General features: G+C 36.4%; 1 protein-coding gene across 8 annotated transcripts in view; it reads right to left on the bottom strand.

Annotated features, from left to right (window-relative positions):
• Positions 1–19,569, bottom strand: part of TMEM117 (transmembrane protein 117) — a 585,676-nt gene that overhangs the window by 286,155 nt on the left and 279,952 nt on the right. Inside the window, exon 1 of one of the 8 annotated variants that reach the window (XM_077170638.1) lies at positions 15,505–16,088. The exons of the other annotated variants lie outside the window; for them this stretch is intronic. The gene's annotated coding sequence lies outside the window, so the exon portion shown is untranslated. Of the gene's footprint in view, positions 1–15,504; positions 16,089–19,569 lie in introns of those variants that run through there. 8 annotated transcript variants of the gene reach the window in all.

Here is a 19,569-nt window from a genome sequence, read left to right as displayed (position 1 = left end):
TATGTTTTGTTTCGACATTGCATGAAAATGTCCATTCATCACAATAGCTCTCGTAAAAAAATTTCCCAAAAACCCATTTATCCCCTTCAACCTTTTCCTGACTAGTTCCCACCATTTTGTCAACTTTTGCTTGAATAGCTTCATGCCAAAGCAATCTCTGATACTCAGTTTGATAGTTCGAACTCTAATTGTTAATCATTTTATATCTTAGTACATGGATAAAGTGCACACATTTAAGAAATGGACACTGAATGTGCTGGTTTGAAATGATGCATGTACCCTAGAAAAGCCATGTTTTAATCCTAATCCCATTTAGCAAAGGCAGCTGTTTCTTCTAATCCCTATTCAGTATTGTATGTTTGAAACTGTAATTAGATCATCTCCCTGGAGATGTGATTTACTCAAGAGTGGTTGTGAAGCTGGATTCGGTAGAGGCGTATCTCCACCCATTTGGTTAGTTTCTGGAGTCCTATAAAAGAGGAAACATTTTGGAGAATAGGAGATTAGGAGAGAGCAGAGAATGCTGTAACACCATGAAGCAGAATCAACCAGCCAACAACCTTTGTATATGAAGAAGGAAAATGCCTTCCGAGGAGTTTCATGAAACAGGAGCCAGGAGAGAAAGCTAGCAGATGACGCCGTGTTCACCATGTGCCTTCTCACTTGAGAGAGAGAGACCCTGAATTTCATTAGCCTTCTTAAATCAAGGTATCTTTCCCTGGGTGCCTTAGATTGGACATTTCTATAGACTTATTTTAACTGGGACATTTTCTCGGCCCTAGAACTATAAACTAGCAACTTATTAAATTCTCCTTTTTAAAGGCCATTCTGTTTCTGGTATTTGCATTCCAGCAGCTAGCAAACTAGAACACTGAATTTCTGAAGGAAGAAGCTGAAGGTAAGTTGCTCTGGAAGGCACTCAGTTCTAGCTCCCCACTGATAACATGGTATTAGTGACTCAAAATGGTCATACCAGAGCCCCCAGATCCACTAGCCACCTTGAAATGATTATGGCTTCATTATTTCAATTCTTTATTTAATGGCTCAAATGGATGCATGTTATATTCCTACTAGCCAGCTACAGTTCTTAAGTCTGTAGTTATAATTATGCCCTGATCATTTGCCAATTCAAAACACTATTTATTGAGTACTTTTTATATATAAAGCACTTTCCTAGGCCCTATGATAGCTAAATGAGACAAAGTTCCTGGCTAATTGGCTTTTCCCAGCTGAATATGGGAAATAAAACAAGAACTAAAATAGCCCCCAAAAATGTAGAATGAAAGCTGCCCTGAAGAACAAAATAAAAAGTTATTAAGGCAGCCTTATGAATCAATAGGAAAATACTATTTATGCCAAAATTTTAAAGATGTATAATTATAGATATAAAACATAAAAGCAGCATCGCCTTCTTCATTGGTAACATTTAATGAACACACACACATATATATATATATACATGTTATTTAATCCTCACAGTAATCCTAGCAGAATGTAATTTTCAGGAATTCTGCTTATATTTAATAGCGCAAGAAAGCAAAGCTGTCAGGAAACTCTGTTCATATAAACTTTCCTCACTCTTTTTACTCTTAAATAGGATTTGCGATGAACTTTCACCCTGCCTGGGAAGTGCTAGTTTAAATGTCTAATGATACCAGCAGGGTAGAGTGCTGTTTGATATAGGAAGCAACAGCATGAGAATATACTCAGCGTAGACTCCAACATGGTCATTGTCAGGCTGCTGTAAACACATGGAGTCAATGAGTAAATTAGGCTTAGCATGGGGCCCTGAGCTCCAATGAGGAACGCTGAAAAGGACAGTCTTGTGAATTCAAACCATCTCACTAGGTAGAAAAGGCGAAGTGAATAATTATCCCCAGATAGTGACCTTTGCTGATAAAGATGAAGAGAAGAATGAAGCTCATGCTTCAAATAATACACCCTCCTCTTAGAGTTGAAATATCACATTCAGGCACAACTGGATTTTAAAGTTGTATTTTAAATAATTACAATTATTAGCATAATGATGTTTAAGTAGCTTTTATATTTATATTGATATTATGTTACATTGAAAGTGGCATAATTATATATTACTAGCAAGGGCTTTAAAAAAACCTACAGAAGTAGTGGCAATGGTTTAAATAGTTATCATGCTGAACTTTTTATTCCATCGATAATGGAAGTCTTTTCAAAGGGCAAAACATGATATCATGATTAAATAAAGTAAAATAAAATGGTCAGAGTCAAGTTTAGTGCTTAACTTGTCCCATTAATAGATATGTTAGAATCTAATGGCTTTAAGATGAATGATCACTCTTAGTTTTAGATTTAAAAAGGATAAGTATAGTTCTAGCTATCTGTCTGTGTGGTTTAATCTGTCATACATCTGAACACATTTAACTCGAGTTGGACATTATGTTGTTGAAGACCATTTTAAATAAATCAAACTTATCACTGCTTTTGAGAATTTACATACATTTTGAAGCCGTATTGGGTTCCCAAGTATTTTGCTGGTGTTTTTGTAAATTTAGGATTAGTTTTATTTAGGAAAAATGGATTTTAATACAAATTAATAAGAAAAAGATGAAAACCCAGAAAAGTGGGGGAAACCATGGGCAAAATACATGAACAGGTATCTCACAAAAGAAGTAAAATGTAAAAGTAAAAACATAAAACAAAGTTCATCCTCATTAGTTATTAGAGAAACAAACATTAAGATGACAGTAAGATCATTTTACACCCAATAGTTTGGCACCAAATAAGTCTGATCACACCAATTGCTAGTGAGGATGTGAATCAAATGGAATGTTGCCACTGGTAGTGTAGAAGCATTTTTGAATGTGTTGAATGAAGTTCAGCCAGACAAAATATCAGAGACGAGAGAAGCAAGTTACAAAAAAGAAGTTCAAAAAAAAGCAAAACTAAGCAAAATATTTTTGAGCTTTAGGACTGGTGTTTTTTTATTTTATTTTATTTTTTCCTGTGGGCAGGCACCAGGAATTGAACCCAGGTCTCCAGCAAGGTAGGCGAGAATACAGCCACTGAGCACCATCGCACCACCCAAAACTGTTTTTTAAATAAAGGCATGGGAATGGTAAAAAACAAAATTCAAAACACTTCTGATGGCATGCAGGCTGATGCTCCAAGCAGCGTTCTAATTCTTGAGGTGTGGGGTTGCGTTCATTATATTGCTATGCTGAATCACGTCTGCGTGTTTCACATATTATTTTCTAATTATAGATCGGTATACCTAAATATCTAAAGGGAAAACACAAAACCATGTTATATGATTACTTCTTCATGGTTGTAGTTATTTTCATTTTTCTTCTTTATTTCCTAGAAAGTACTTACATGTAACCTATTTTTCTCAACTATATTTTAATTTAATCATTTATATGTGGTTTTAAAACCATAAGAATAAAAAGGTAACATGATATTTACTGTCTTGTATATAAGAAAAACAGCTAAGAATATCTGTATCTATGTCTATATCCCTATAGAAAGATTGGCTTGGAATTCAAAACCTATAGAAAACAGTAGCTAGAGAATCTATAGAAAACATTGCCTTCACACACAATTTGAGGTCATTTAAAAAAGTCATTAGTGTCAATTAAATTCCATACAATCTAGTGAAAAAATGTTAAATTTGTACTGATAGAGACTCTTAAAACTATAATTTATACTACCATAGACCTATGCTTAAATGTAACATGGATGCAATTTTTATTTTATATATGCAGTGTAAATAAAGACTAATATGGTATCAACAATATTATAACCAAATTATTCTATTTATTTCACAGAGGAGTAAGTATAGAACTTCCCATTAGAATGATCTTATATCTCAAATATACGGCCTAAAAGTTTATAAAAAGAAATTAAATAATAGTTTAACATTCTTTACCTAGAAAAACATTTTCTGGTATACCTGTTTTAAAAGTATCTCACATCAAGATTTACACACAACTCATTCCCCTACATGGTGATTCTGGCTCTAAGACCTTAATATTGTATAGGTGACTTACTAAATTAAATTGATGAGATTTTATTAATGGATTTGTGAGACAACATGTTTCTAATCTAAAAGGCTTCCTGTAAAGAACATGCTTGATGTGATCAGAATTTATTTGTTCACTAACTCAACCCGAAGTTTTGCATTCTGGATATAGCCCAGACTCAAAGGAAGCCCAAAAGAGTCATTTAACTTTAAAAATAATTAGAACCAATAATCCTGGGAGCCTTAAACTCAGAACCTAAAGAATAGCCAAACAGTAGAAAGCTGTTCTACAGCAGAAATTTCAGATTTATATTCTAAGACTGTCTAATTATTGATTCTCTGAAAACCGATTTCTTTATGTATAAAGGGATGATTGCAAATCACAGAAGTTTCCATCTCTCCATGTGAATAATCATAGAGATTTGCATATATTTTTAACACTGCATAGCACAGAGGAACCATAAAAATGAGTTGGGAACATGAAAAGCTAGAACACCGTGCATCTAATTAGGATTACATTTAGCTGAGTTAAATTAGACACAAATATAACTTTGTGTTCCACAAATGTATTGTTTTCAAATTTACGGCAACTAATTACTTCAGGGACATGACAAATATTACTAAGTTAAGCAAGTCTTCAAACTACAGTTTAAACTGAATCAGAAGAAAAAGTACATGACTACAAAGGATTGTTCTTTTAGTACTATTTTTCAGCTTCATGTGTCAATTTATTCATCTGTTCCTTCAACAAATTTTTTTAGGAACCTACCACATGCCATGCAATGCAAATGCTAATGCAAAATAGTACTGAGATCCATTTAAAACTGTTACGAGTATGTGTTCATAATGTTAATCCAGAAATAATTATGGCAAAAAGTCCAGATTAACTATAAAAGCTATTACTTTTTCATTCTGCAATCGCATACCAAAGTGAGAAAATAAATAATTTAGAACAGAAGTCAGCAAACTTTTTCTATAGAATGCCTGATAGTAAATATTTTAGGCTTTGAAGACTAGATGGTCTCTGTTGTAACTACTCTTCTCCGCTGTTATAGCACAAAAGCAAGCCATACATAACTGTTTATAAAAATACATGAAAAATAAATGAATGAGCATGACTGTGTTCCAATAGAAACTTATTTGTAGACACTGAAACTTAAATCTCGGATAATTTTCATGTTAGGAAATATTATTCTTTTGATTTTTTCCCACCACTTAAACATGAGAATATCATTCTCAGCCCATGGACTATAACCAAACCAGCAGGAAGCAAGATCTGACCTATGGGTATAGTTTGATAACCCTGGATTTAGAATATAAATATTGCTCCCCTTATGAAAGCACTTTCTACAAAATGCTATCTTTATGCATGGCATGAAAAAACGATTTTATGTTTCTCTCATGGTTTTAAAACATCTAAGATGGCACTTTGGACAGTATTGCCAAATCTCAGTATACTTAGAGAAAGAGTTCCTATTGCATCTAATTTGGATTTGTTTTTTAAAAAGGCACTTCTCTGAGGACAGAGAATTTTGTAGTATGTTTCCCCTCAGTCTTATGAAACCTTGGGTTGAGTTCATATGATCTGCCTTATTCAAAATATCACGATACATCTTTAAACATTGGAATTTAAACAAACAAAGCAAAATACATTGAAAGCTGAGGGCAAAGTGCCTTCCCTGCAGTTCATCCAATCATGCATGTGCCCCTGAGTTGCCCGCAGAACACAATCTCTGCTGCAAATGACCCACCAGTAACGGTCTGGCTGTGTGTGGGCACAAGCAGTGTCAAAATGGAATATCCAGCTGGGCACAGCCGCTTTCCCTAGAATGTTGAAGAGCTATGCATGTGTGTTGCATGACATCTATTCTCAGCCAACTCATCCCATTTAAATGATTTGAAATGGTTTTACTGTTAACTTTGACAAAAAACCCAGACAAGTCTGAAGGGATTTTAAATATTTTTTGGTATTTCCAGAAACTTTCCTCTCTATTCCAAAGGCATCATTCTGCAAAACATTATTTCAAGTTAAAAAAAAAAAGTGAGAATAGTACTTCTAAACATTTGGTGTTCTGTTTCATTTCTCAATATTGAACATTTTGGATAATTATGATATTTCACTTTTCTGAGGTTTTCTCTTTAACACAGAAATTTGTGGTTCTTTTACCATCTATAATTTTCCTTTCTGAACTCTGTCTCTTGGTTTAGGCATTTACTTTGAGATATTTGTTTGCAGGGGATGTCAAGAAAATACAGTATTGTTTTTTTTTCTCTAAGTTTCTCTTTGAGTTTGTGTAATGTAAGTACAATAATGTATTTCAGTATCAGAAAATGCTTTTAAGTGACAAAAATTTTTAATGAATAAAAATTGCAAGGTATGAACTGAGAATCTGGACTGACAGCAAACAGAATAACAAAATTACACTGCTGAAATCATTTGGTTTGAAAGACTCTGCCAAAATCATAGGAATATTTTATATCGTTTTCAAGATTACAACTGCAAGTGAAATTACCATAATATTTCTAACTGGTTCTTAGAAGGAAGTATCCATTCCTTAGCACATAATTTAGCAATTCAGCAGATGGTTTTTCAAAATGAGAGCAAAATCTTCTAAGAGTCATTCCCTTCAGATCAACTTAAATATATACAAATTAACCAAACTCAAGGCTGAAATGTCATATAGAATCTGTTTGGTCACTTAAGGGGCTGGAAATTTTTTAAGTTCAAGGCACTGCTCATGTTTCTAAATCATAAATTTATCTCAGACCATTCAAATAGTAAGCAAAACAAAACACACACACACACAAACTTTGGGCAAATATAATCATATAGCTGCAAATTAAAATAGTTCGAACATTAAATGATAATAAATCTCTCTAAATTCTGCAAAATTTCAAAGCATAGTTCTTGACATGTTTGCAGCAAGTTTTACCTGTGGAAATGCTGGCTGTGAAGTAGCATCTAATCAATGGGTTAGGAAGCCACTATAAATGTGATTCATTCAACGAACTGTTCTAATGAAAACTTTTCACCATCTTCACAGGTTAAGAATATTAAAGCTTCATTCCTGCTGAGTATGCCTGGGTATTTTCTATTTGTTGAGTCCCCAGGAACTTGTCTATTGTCTCCTAGTGAGTATAAGATGTTCCTACATTCTGTAGTTGCCAGCTGGTAGAAGCAAAAACACCTGGGCAAGGTACCTGTTAAGTGGCATATTTCTTCTCTGTGGCAAGTATGAGAACTGCTTCTTAGTTTGGACTACTTTTTATAGGGTCCAAAGTGTTAAATTAATAATTTAAGCCTTGTTTTTACCTCTACCACTTCCAGAAATGGATGATAGCGCTTTTTTCTCCTTTCTCCCAATGGGCTAATCATTTGACAACCTGCTGCAATGAATCCACCATTACTTCTTTATCTATCCCTTCTTTCAAAGGGCATTATTTACTGCGTCAAAGTTCAACTATGATGGAAATATTTATTTTTATCCATGCTTGATCAAATATTAACATATTGTTGTGAACACTGATTACTCAAATATAGACCAGCATTGGCTAATTGGGGATACGTGCTGATTTGTTATCTGTATTTTAATCCACAGAATGTAACATCAAGAACAGAATATCTTTTACATATTAAATAACCTTCCACTTCCCAAGCTTAGAGGTGCGAGCAAGAAATGAAAACCTAACACCACAGTAATAGTCCAATATTATTTTTTATAAAGAAGGGATGAATTAGTAACATTTGTATTAGGGATAGTTATTTCCTTACCTGTTTGGTGTTCAATGATTTGCTTGAATGTGATATTGCTTTAAATATAATTGAGATCCAATGCTTCCTATCACTAACTAATGGAAGTAAAATAGATTCATATATCAAGGCAACTCATATGTCACAGGTCACACAAACTCAGAATACAAATTAATTTTATCAACATTCCACATTTTTATGATGGTGTTTCCTTTCTCTAGTCAGAATCCCTCCCAAATATATCTCAGAGAATGAGGGAAATTCCTCATATGTGTTTTCAATATAGTACCCCAAGGAATCATCCAGCAACTGCCATTTTCCTCCTCTTCATCCCATGATAATGTCAGATCCTTTCACTGGTTATAGCAACGCGGTTGTATCTGCTGCTAGGACCGCTGAGGCCCTTGAAAACCCAAGAAGGAACCTTAGCACCACTGTTGCCACCGCCCTGGGCACTAAGGCAAGAACCACACATGCTCATCTCAGCTGCTCTGGCTCTGATGCTGATGCCACACCAACACCGTGATACCAAAGCATAGTTTTGCTAAAGTAAGGAGAAACCTGTTTCCAACCTCATACCAAACTATGTGATTACTGTTCCTAAACAATGCTTCCCTAACCATCTAATGTTTCTTAGATATTCCTATTGAAAAGAACATTTTAATTTCCCTCCTTCCCACCCAATGGCAAAAGTCCACAGCAAGCTAAACCAAAACCATGCTGTAGCTAAATTCACCCATCTTTTTAAATAAATTAAGCAGTTTGGATTAAGTTCATTTCTCATTCTATGTTCTAGTTTGTTAGCTGCCAGAATGCAATATACCAGAAATGGAATGGCTTTTTAAAGGGGGAATTTAATAAGTTGCTAGTTTACAGTTCTAAGGCCGAGAAAATGTCCCAATTAAAACCAGTCTATAGAAATGTCCAATCAAAGGCATCCAGGAAAAGACATCTTGGTTCAAGAAGGTCAATGAGGTTCAGGGTTTCTCTCTCAAGTTAAAAGGCACATGGTGAACACAGTCAGGGCTTCTCTCTCATCTGGAAGGGCACGTGGGGAACACGGCATCATCAGCTAGCTTTCTCTCCTGGCTTCCTGTTTCATGAAGCTCCCTGGGAGGTATTTTCCTTCTTCATCTCCAAAGGTCGCTGGCTGGTGGACTTTCTGCTTCTCGTGGCTATGTTGTCCTTCTCTGCTCTCTCAGAATCTCTAGCTTTCTCCAAAATGTTTCCTCTTTTATAGGATTCCAGTAAACTAATCAAGACCCACTTGAATGGGTGGAGACACATCTCCACTTAATCCAGCTTAACAACCACTCTTGAGGAGTCATATCTCCAGAGAGATGATCTATTTACAGATTCAAACATAAAGTATTGAATAGGGATTAGAAGAAATGGCTGGATTTATAAAACGGGATTAGGATCAAAACATTGCTTTTCTAGGGTACATACATCCTTTCAAGCCAGCACACTCTACCTCCCCACTGACATGAACTTTGTACGCAATGTACCCAAGGATGGAGGAAACACTACTATCGCTGTTTGACAAGGGAGGAAACTAAGGCTTAGAAACAGGATCAACACATGATCAGGGGATCCTATGCAAAATGAAAATGCAAGACCCTATGTTCAGAGACTACTGAGAACTTCAAAATAGCTACACAGAGCACTAAACCGAGTGCAGGGTTCTTCAGAGACTGCACTGGCTGCATGTCCAGGGAGCGAGGCCGTGAATACACAGTGAAATAACTTGCCCAAGGCCACACAGCTCCCGTATGTCAGAGCCTGGATACTCCCCCCAGCACCATGCTCCTAGAATCAAGGCCACCAGCAACTCTGTTCCTCAGAAAACTTTCCCACAATCCTTTAGATGTTCCCAATTTTGGCCAAAACCTAAGGGAGAGCATAGCTTGGGCTCAAGTTAGGAATCGCAAAATAAGCCTGGTCTGATCTCTTTAAGTATGACAAGTTTACCACAAAACCAGTTCAGGAAGTCAGTATTCACCATCATGAAAAAATCATGAGAAAATCAAATGGGTCTTTGGAATGTAGAAGAGAATTACAGAAAATAATGCATTAATATACATGGATAGCAGCTTGGATCTCCCAATTTTGTTTAAGTTACCTCAGAATGAGTGATACTTCAATACTCTTAAGATTTTCATAGAAAGCCCCTTCAAGTTCCAATCTCCTTCCTCTCTGAAACTATTTTGCTCTGTTTCTGAGACAATATGCATTTTTCTAAGAGTTTTTTAAAGAATTTCAATCTTTATTTAAACACAGTTATTAAATACACTTTCTCCTTAAACAAGAATGCTCAGTTTTTTATTATATTCTGATAAGCTTCCAAGTTAGACAGATCTGGAATTATAAGCATAATTGATATGAAATCTTGAGACACTGACATATCTCTCTAAGCTTTATATCTATGATCAAGGATATAATGCCAGGGCGGGCCACAGTGTTCTCAGCAGGCAGAGTTCTCGCCTGCCATGCCAGAGACCCGGGCTTGATTCCTGGTCCCTGCCCATGCGAAAAAGAGAGAGAGAGAGAGAGAGAGAGAGAGAGAGAGAGAGAGAGAGAGAGAGAGATAATGCCAAGCAAATAAACATTCAGTAAATAAATTATCATGTCTTCTTTTTATTTTTAATACCTTAACTTTTCTCACAGCATTTGTATGCCTGAGACTTTGTAAGGTTTTTCAGAAGCTATGATTTCATTTCTGGTATTAATAAACGACTAATAATGAGGTATTTAATGAGCAAAATCTATAATTAGGATGCTCATCCCTCCTTTACTCAGGATATTCTAGGTTGACACTTGTTGTCTCAGATTAATTCTTAATAAAGTGTCATCATATATTCTCAAAAGTGTCCCATTCTGGGTGATAAATTTTAGGATCACCCAGGCTATAATAGAACTGATATAACTTCAAAAGTTAACAGACCTTGCATTTCTGAGAAGTCGATTTTTTTTTCAAAAATTGGTTTTGTTTGGGGCTTTGCAATGTCAAGGAGAAAACAGGTAAATAGAATCATTCATCAAAAAAAATTTATCAGCACTTACTTTATGTATCCCCTCTGTTAAATGAATGAGGTTGATAAAAATTAAAAAAGCAAAGGCTCTATCATTAGTTTTCTCACTTTCCTGTATCATTTTTCCCTTTTCCAAAATGGCCTATGGGCTAGGAACGTTTAAGAACTATGTTTCTGGATCATGGATTATGATAATAGTCATATCATTTAACCTTTCCTTACAGAAATAATTGTCTGCCCTTTTTCTTCTGAAATGTGCATTTTGACATTTTTTGATTTGTATAACTCAAAATAGAATAACGAACACTGAAGACCAATTTGCAAATAGAATCAGAGGGTGGTTTCAGCCTCTATCTATACCATATCTCTATGAGCTTCTGAGAAGCTCCTTCTAACACCCTGCCTTTCTCTGACCTCCAGCAGCACTTCTTGTTACTCTGACTGATCTGGTGCCCATCACACAGCCTTTCATTATACTTTTAAGCAAGGACACATCTGTTTTCCCAGCTGTAGTGTAGGTTCCTGAATTCAGTTGAAAAACCTCAATAATAATATTAATTGCAATGCATTAAACATAAAATATGTCAAATGCTTTTCATTCTTTAATTATTTAAATCTTAGAAAGATTATTTTACAGACACATGACAAAAAACAAGGCTTAGAGAAGAGAAGTAACTTTTATGAGTTCACCTACTTAACAGGAAGCAGAACTAAGATGTAACCCACGATTAGTTTGACTCCTAAACCCATGCTCTTAGTACCCTGTTTTCTGCTTTAATGCCTGAAAATACATAGAATTCTCTGGGCACCAGATCTAAAGAATGTTCAAAAATTATTGATTTAGTAATAAATTTAAATAAGCTTATAGTCTAGAAAAGGGAAGCAAATTTTTAAGATTTGCAACAGGAAACCAAAGACAATGCGGCTTCCTAAATCAATTTTTTTAATCAGAAATTATTTATCTGAGCAGCACCTGGCAGAGCGTCTACCAAAGAGCAGCCACTCAGTAAATGTTTGTTGATTGAAGGAACAAACGCATGCAGGACTATAGCCTTGGTTGTTTTGTTCTTTTCATTTCCATGTGGGGCTTCCTATTTAAAACAAAGCCCCTGCTCAGCCCAAGCCAACACAGGGTCTGAGTGACATCCAAGAAACATCAACACTTGACCTCACTGCGGATTTGGCAGATTTGCCAGAGCAGCAAGAACCTATTACAAAAGTAACTCAAAACCCAGGAACCTAATTCTTGTCAGAAGGAAGCAAAAGACAAAACACCTCCTCTACTGAGGATTAGGAAGAAAGAAAGAAAAGGGGATGTGAGGTCTGTAGTGACAAGAGCAATATTTTTAGCATCCTCTGAGAATCTCTTCTACTGTGTCTGGCTGTGTGAGAGAAATAAAAAATTGAACCAAAGTAAGAGAAAAAGAGTAAGTAAAGCATGCTGCCCATTTCCTTTTTTTACTTAAACAAATGTTCAAAATATTTTTACCTAGAGTAGGAGCTACTCTGCTTCTTCTAAATCTCCTCTAAGTTCTCAATGGCAAAGTGTAATAAACTGGGGAAGTCTCCATTAGAAAGAAAACCTGTTCATCTCCATTTGTAAGGAGTACATCTATCCATTTTATATCAACTCCTAGATGTGAGATCAGAAGCCTCTGGAATGCTTAGTGTGGTTCTGGCTATTGAATTTCAGTCTTGTGCAATATTTCTCTACATGTCATTTGCAGAAAATCTGCATCAGAACAGTCTGCATGCTTGTTAAAATACAGATTCCTGTATCATGTCCCATGCCTACTTAACCAGAACCTCTGGATTGGAGCCCAAGAATTTGCATTTGTAAGGAAACTCCTTAGTTGATTTTTTAAGTGCATAGAAATAGTTACCACTGACCCGGATGGAGCCAAGTCATAATAAAACCCAAGTATAGGATAGGTCTAGTATTACCTATTTCCTAATTCAGTTACTGAGACTTCATAGAATTTCATCACCATTTGTAATTTCTTCCCTAGAGTGTCCAGGACACAACAAAAAACTACTAGTATCTGGATAGGAGATACACATGCCTGGGTCTGATTTCCAGTTTTTGTTTGATTACCGGTAAATTAAAGTAATTTAACTAATCTCTGTAACTATCAACTGCTTATTCCAAAAAAACAAAAACAGTGACATCTCATATACACTGTTGTAAGGATTAAATGTGATAAGGTAATGTTCCCAGCATCATAAATAAGTTAAAATACCCATTTCTAGCAATTTTAACACATTTTTATTCTTTTTGCCTAACTTAGGACCTCGTTGCATTCCTTCTTAGACAAGTTTGAGCTTTGGGTCATTAATTACTTCAGTCCCAAGGTCTTTTGGATAAAACATCGGTCATGTGAAAGAGAAGCATGAAAATACACCCGGATGGAAGACGGCTCTGAAGACAAACCAAGCCTAACCCAGCTGTAACCACTCTGAGGTGGCATGAAAACACTTGTCTGGCACAGTGCACAGCTTTTGCTTCTCTGAGCTACTTAGAAACACAGCTTTGAGCAAATTGAATATAGCAAACCACAGATACAGTCAACAGACGAAAGGTGATTATCTTTTTAGTAATTATGCAATTTACGAAACAATGAAAAAGACGCTTTCTCTAAAGAGAGAGCTCTTCTGTGTGTTTTAAATATGTCTACCAGAAACATATTCTATCCATGGATTTTCAGTAGCTCTTCCACTGTCTCACAGGCCAGAAGGATGAACCTGCCTCTTCTCCTGTTTTTAACTCCTTGATTTCTGCATTGCCTCAGGGAACTCTGTTCAGAGGGAACCAGAGTGAAGCCACAAAATAATCACAATTCTCAAGCCCTTGAGAAGAAAGGGAACCTTCCTGTACCCTCTGATTTATTGGAGGAGGCTGGGTGCAAATGGTTAAACACCTGCCAAAACTTTTCAGATGATTCTAAAGTTATGCACCATGTTATAATGGGTAAAAGCTAGCAACACCAGTTATAGGTTCTGCTTTATCACAAACATACATGGTCCCTTCTGGACCTTTTTTTCCTCATCTCTAAAATTAACTTGACCATCCCTGACCTGCCCTCCTTCAGAGAATCATTATAGGTACCAAGTGAGAGAATGTATGTGAAAGAGTCAGGTAAACTGAGAATAGCGATATAATGGCTCATGAATATCAGACAGTGTAGGCTGACTGACCTGGCACCTGCTGCAACTCCTTTGTTCCTTTCCTGCCTCTTCTGTTGAGGCTGAGAAAGTAATTTTTTTTTTTTTTATATTGCAGCACCATCTGTTCAATTTAAGTTGTTTGTTTTTGGGGAGTGCATGGACCGGGAATCGAAACCAGGTCTCCCGCATGGCAGGCAAGAATTCTACCACTGAACTATCCTTGCATCCCTGAGAAAGCAAATATTTTAATTCTCTCATCCTCCCTTACAGTTACAGATAGATTGTAACACAAAGGTAAAGCTACTACTTTCCAATTAGACATGGCTAGTGCTGACTTCCCTCCATCTTTCTGCCTTGAACAGGGATGTGAAGCATGGAGTTGTAGCAGCCATCCTGTAGCCATGAGGCAAAAAGCATACGAAGGAAAGCCAACTGAAAATAATGAAGAAAGATAAAAAGAGCCTGCATCCTTGAAGGCATTCTGGAAGGGTTGCACCAATTCCATAACACTTCCTCATCAAAGAGAAAATGAGAAAAATGACATCTATTTGTTTAAACTACTATTAGTCAAATATTTTGTTTCTTACAGTCAAATGTTTTCCTGAGATGACAGAAGCAAGAATAATCCTTTTAAAATTATAACAGATCATGTTACTCCTCTGCTTCTAAACACTCCAACAGTCACGATCTCAATCAAGATAAAGATGGTCTTTACAGATGGCCTAAAAAGCTCTACACAGTCTGCCCCCTGAGAACTGTCTGACCTCATCTCTAGATATCTTCCCCTGACTTGCTCCACTCCAGCCAGACTATGAGCTTTGGTCTCAACTGAACACATCAGGCACACTCTTGCCTCAGGTTTTTATTTACTGTTCCTTCTGTCTGGAACATTTCTCTCCTAGATATTTGCCTGGCTCATTCCCTCACTTCCACCAGGCCTCTGCTGAAACATCACCTTTCAGTGACACCTGCACCTTATATCAAATTGCAACACCCCTACCTACCCACACATCAGCACTGCTTTACTTGTCTATAAATTTTTAATGAATAGATTCCCTATATTACCTATAAGCTATAGGCTTCACTCAGAAATCTGATTTAATATTTTAGGGTTTCTTTCTTCCAAACCATGAAAAGATCAATGACATTTGAAAAACATTTTATTACTTCTGTTGTGATGACTACCAAAAGGGATTTGAGGCACCTTATAAATAAGCTACCACATAGAAAACCATTACATAAATTATATAAACAAACATAATTAAAGCCATAAAGAAAACAAATTTTAATGATGACTTCCCTTTACTTCCTCCTTACCCTGAGCCCTCTGGGTGGATTCAGACATCTTGGTAAGAATCAGAAAAATATTTAACTGTAGCAACTGTGCTCCACCACTGCTAGAGACCCATGTCAATTCATAAAAGTAGAATTTATTTCAACAAGGAAATAAATTCTACATTCACCTAGGCCTGGAGTATCCTCCAATGAAGCAGTGTCCTCAAAATGGAACAGATGACATCGGTGCCCCCAAAAGATTTAGTTTGTTTACTCTGGCTCACCATGGCAGCAGGAAATTCAAGTCTATAAGCAGTTCCAGAAAATGTTCGGTGCATTTTCACTTCCCCATGATACCACTAGTTATCCTTTAAACCCTTACCAGCACCCTCACCTGATCTTTCCCAAAGAACTAACTGGATCTTACACTACTCAAAGCTTATTTACTGTTTATTTCCTTTGCTTATGATATTCTCCTTATTACATCATTAATATGAAAAAAGAGATCATAATGCAAGAGTAACTTGCAACATAGAGCCTTGCCCCACTGCTGAATTTCAGCTATGTTTATCTGTAAACATGAATGGAATTTCTTCTTATTTTCATTTCTGCTATTCACCATATAAACTCATTCTTATTCTTACTTCCTTACTCATTAGGACAATTTTATAAAGTTCTCTATCCCAATTTCTGTACATGGATTTTTACCATACAAAATTTGTAATTCTATAGAATTTTATTTTTGCCAACAATTATGAACTATTAATACATTTTTTCAAGAAATATTTATTGTACTCTAAATCTGTTCCAGAAACTGCTCTAGGTACTGAGATAGTGGTAAATAGTACCAAAGCCCCTGCTCCTTGGAGCTTATAGTATGTTTTTATTCTTTTTTTTCCTTTTTTTTTTTTTTACATGGGCAGGCACTGGGAATTGAAACCGGGTCCTCCGGCATGGCAGGCAAGCTTTCTTGCCTGCTGAGCCACCGTGGCCTGCCCAGTATGCTTTTATTCTTACATAGTTTTTTCTTTATTTTATCAGATCCTATTACTAAAGCTGAACTAAAAGGGATACTGTAATTGAGGATTAACTAAGCACAAGCTTTCTAGTGCTCAAAATAAACAGAAAAGCAGTACATTGTTATATCACCTTGCTTTATAAAAGTAATTATAACATTCAGGAGAGAAAACTTTTTGTAACAAAAATGAACTGCAAGACTTCCAGAAAGATAACAGAGTAGAGTTGACTGGATTCACTCCTGGTCCATAAAACAAGATAGGGGACAGGGGGAAAATGACCAGGACTGCAGTCCTAGAGGGTGAAGAGGGTTTTCAATATTTCATAGGGAGGAGAGAGGCAGGGAGACTGGGACGGGGGGTTTGATGGGCCATGATCCCACTGGGGACTGGTGATGGCACACAGGAAAGTGCAGATCCGAGGGAACTGACCATTGCTCTGTCCCAGCCTGCCCCAGCTTCTGGCTGGGGAACTCCCTGTGTGGTTCCACAGCTGGCAGCAACCATGAGAATCCCAGAGGTGTGGCTAGCCACCTACCGTGAAAAGCCGCACCCCCAGGGTGTTGGGAGCAGTCACCTGACAGGGTGCTGTGAATAGCTAACCCATCAGGTTTGGTGGGTGGTGGATCTTCCAGGTGCTGGGCACTGCGAGCAGCTGTTCCACAAGGTGCTGCAATCAGCTTCTCCCTCCCATGCTTGGGACTGGCCAATCTGGGGAAACCTTTCTAACCCTTATAAAAGCCATAAAAATGAAAATAGCGCAGGCCACGGTGGCTCAGCAGGCAAGAATGCTTGCCTGCCATGCCAGAGGACCCGAGTTCAATTTCTAGTGCCTGCCCATGTAAAAATAAAAAAATGCAAATCAATGATGGCCAATAAACCACAAATAGAATAAATCCAAATAAATCTACTCAAAGACACATACTAATCAAACTGTCAAATGATGAAAATAAGCATAAAATCCTGAAAGCAGCAAGAGAAAAGCAATCTACTACAGTCAAGGGAAAATATATAAGACTGAGTCTGAAGTACTTAAAAGACACCACGGATGCAAAAAAGCAGTGGTATGACATGTTTAAGATCCTGAATGAAAAAGTCTTCCAGCCAAGAATTCTATATCCAGCCAAGCTGCTTTCAAAATTGAGCGGAAGATTAAAATCTTCAAAGAGAAACAAAGATTGAGAGAACTAGTCAACAAGAGACCTGCCCTACAAGAAATATTAAAAGGAGTCCTGTCACCTGGAAAAATAAAGACAGGAGAGGGGCATCTGGAGGATGTTAAAACAACCAGACAGAGGATCAACAAAGAAATAGAGAACATAAACAATGTGATAAATGAATTAGACCTAATAGATATATACAGATCATTACATGTCAAAACTCCAGGATATAAATTCTTCTCTAGTGCATATGGAATATTCTCCAGGATAGATCATACGCTGGAACACAAAAAAAAGTCTTTATAAATTTAGTAAGATTGAATTTATCCAAGGCACTATCTCTAACCACAACAGAATGAAGCTGGAAATTAATAATCACCAAAGAACCAGAACAAATACATAGAGATTAAACAACACACTCTTAAATATGCACTGTGTTAAAGAAAAAATTGCTAGACAAATTGATACATATCTGGAGACAAACAATAATGAAAATACAACATATCAGAATTTATGGGATGTGGCAAAGGCAGTGCCAAGAAGGAAATGTAGTACCCTAAATGCCTATATTAAAAAGAATATTGGGCAGGGCAGGCAGAGTTCTTGCCTACTATGCCAGAGACCCAGGTTCAATTCCCGGTGACTACCCATGCAAAAAAAAAAAAAAGAAGAAGAAGAATATAGGCAGGCCAAGGTGGCTCAGTGGCAGAGTTCTCACCTGCCATGCTAGAGACCCAGGTTCATTTCCCAGTGCCTGCCCATGTATAAAAAAAATAAAAAAAGAATACACTCATCTGGAGAAATTAGAGCTAGAACAGCAAACTAATCCCGATGCAAATAAAAGAAGAGAAATAACAAAGATCAAAGCAGAAATAAACCAACTGGAGAACAAACCAAAAGATGGTTCTTTGAAAAAAATCATTAAAATCAATGGACCCCTAGCTAGGCTGACAAAGAGAAAAAAGAGAGGGGACGCAAATAACCAAAACCAGAAATGAGAGGATGGTCGGTACCGTGGATCCTGAAGAAATTTAAAAGTCATAAGAGAATACTATGAATAACTATATACCAACAAACTAGACAATTTAGATGAAATGGGCAAATTCCTAGAAACACACAAACTACCTATGCCGACTTGAGAAGAAATAGAAGATTTCAACAAACTAAATACAGGTAGAGATTCAACCAGTCATCAAAAATCTTTCCAAAATCATCTGGCCTAGGACCAGATGCCTGCACAGGGAAATTTTCTCAGACATTCCAAAAAGAAACAATACCAATTTCACTCAAAATCTTCCAAAAAAGTGGAGGAAAAAGGAAGACTACCTATTTTATGAAGCTAACATCACTTTTACACCAAAACTGGATAAAGACACTACAAGAAAGGAAAACTGCAGAACAATATCCTTAATGAACAAAGATGCAAAAATTCTCAACAAAATACTAGCAAATCAAAAATATGGAATGTTCTCCAAAATATGGTATGCTCTCTAACAAATCAAATCCAATGACACATTTAAAAAATTATACATCACAACCAAGTGGGTTTCATAACAGGAATGCAAGGGTGGTTCAACACAAGAAAATTGATCAATATAATACAGCACATTAACAAATCAAAGGGGAAAAAATCACATGATCATATTGATTGATGTTGAAAACACACTCACAAAATTCAGCATTCTTTCCTTATAAAAACAACTTAAAAGATAGGAATTTAAGGAAACGTCCTCAATATCATAAATGGCATATATGAAAAACCCTTAGCCAGCATCATATTTAACAATGAGACTGAAAGCATTTCCCCTAAGATTAGAAATGAGACAAGAATGTCCATTGTCACCACTATTATTCAATATTGTACTAGAAGTCCTATCTTGGGCTAGTAGACAGGAGAAAGAAATAAAAGACATCCAAATAGGAAAGGAAGAAGTAAAGTTCCATTATTTGCAAATGACATGATCCTATACTTAGACAACCCTGAGAAATCTTCAACAAAGCTAACTGAGCTAATAAACAAATTCAGGAAAGTGGCAGGATACAAGATTAAATGTATAAAAATCAGTAATGTTTTTATACACAAGTAATGACCTATATGAGGAGACAATTAAGGAAAAAATTCCATTCAAAATAGCACCCCAAAAATCAGGCATCTAACCACGGATGTCAAGGG

Source organism: Tamandua tetradactyla, chromosome 7 (assembly GCF_023851605.1).
Source record: "Tamandua tetradactyla isolate mTamTet1 chromosome 7, mTamTet1.pri, whole genome shotgun sequence".
Lineage (NCBI taxonomy): Eukaryota > Metazoa > Chordata > Mammalia > Pilosa > Myrmecophagidae > Tamandua > Tamandua tetradactyla.
This window is presented reverse-complemented; position numbering and strand designations above follow the sequence as displayed.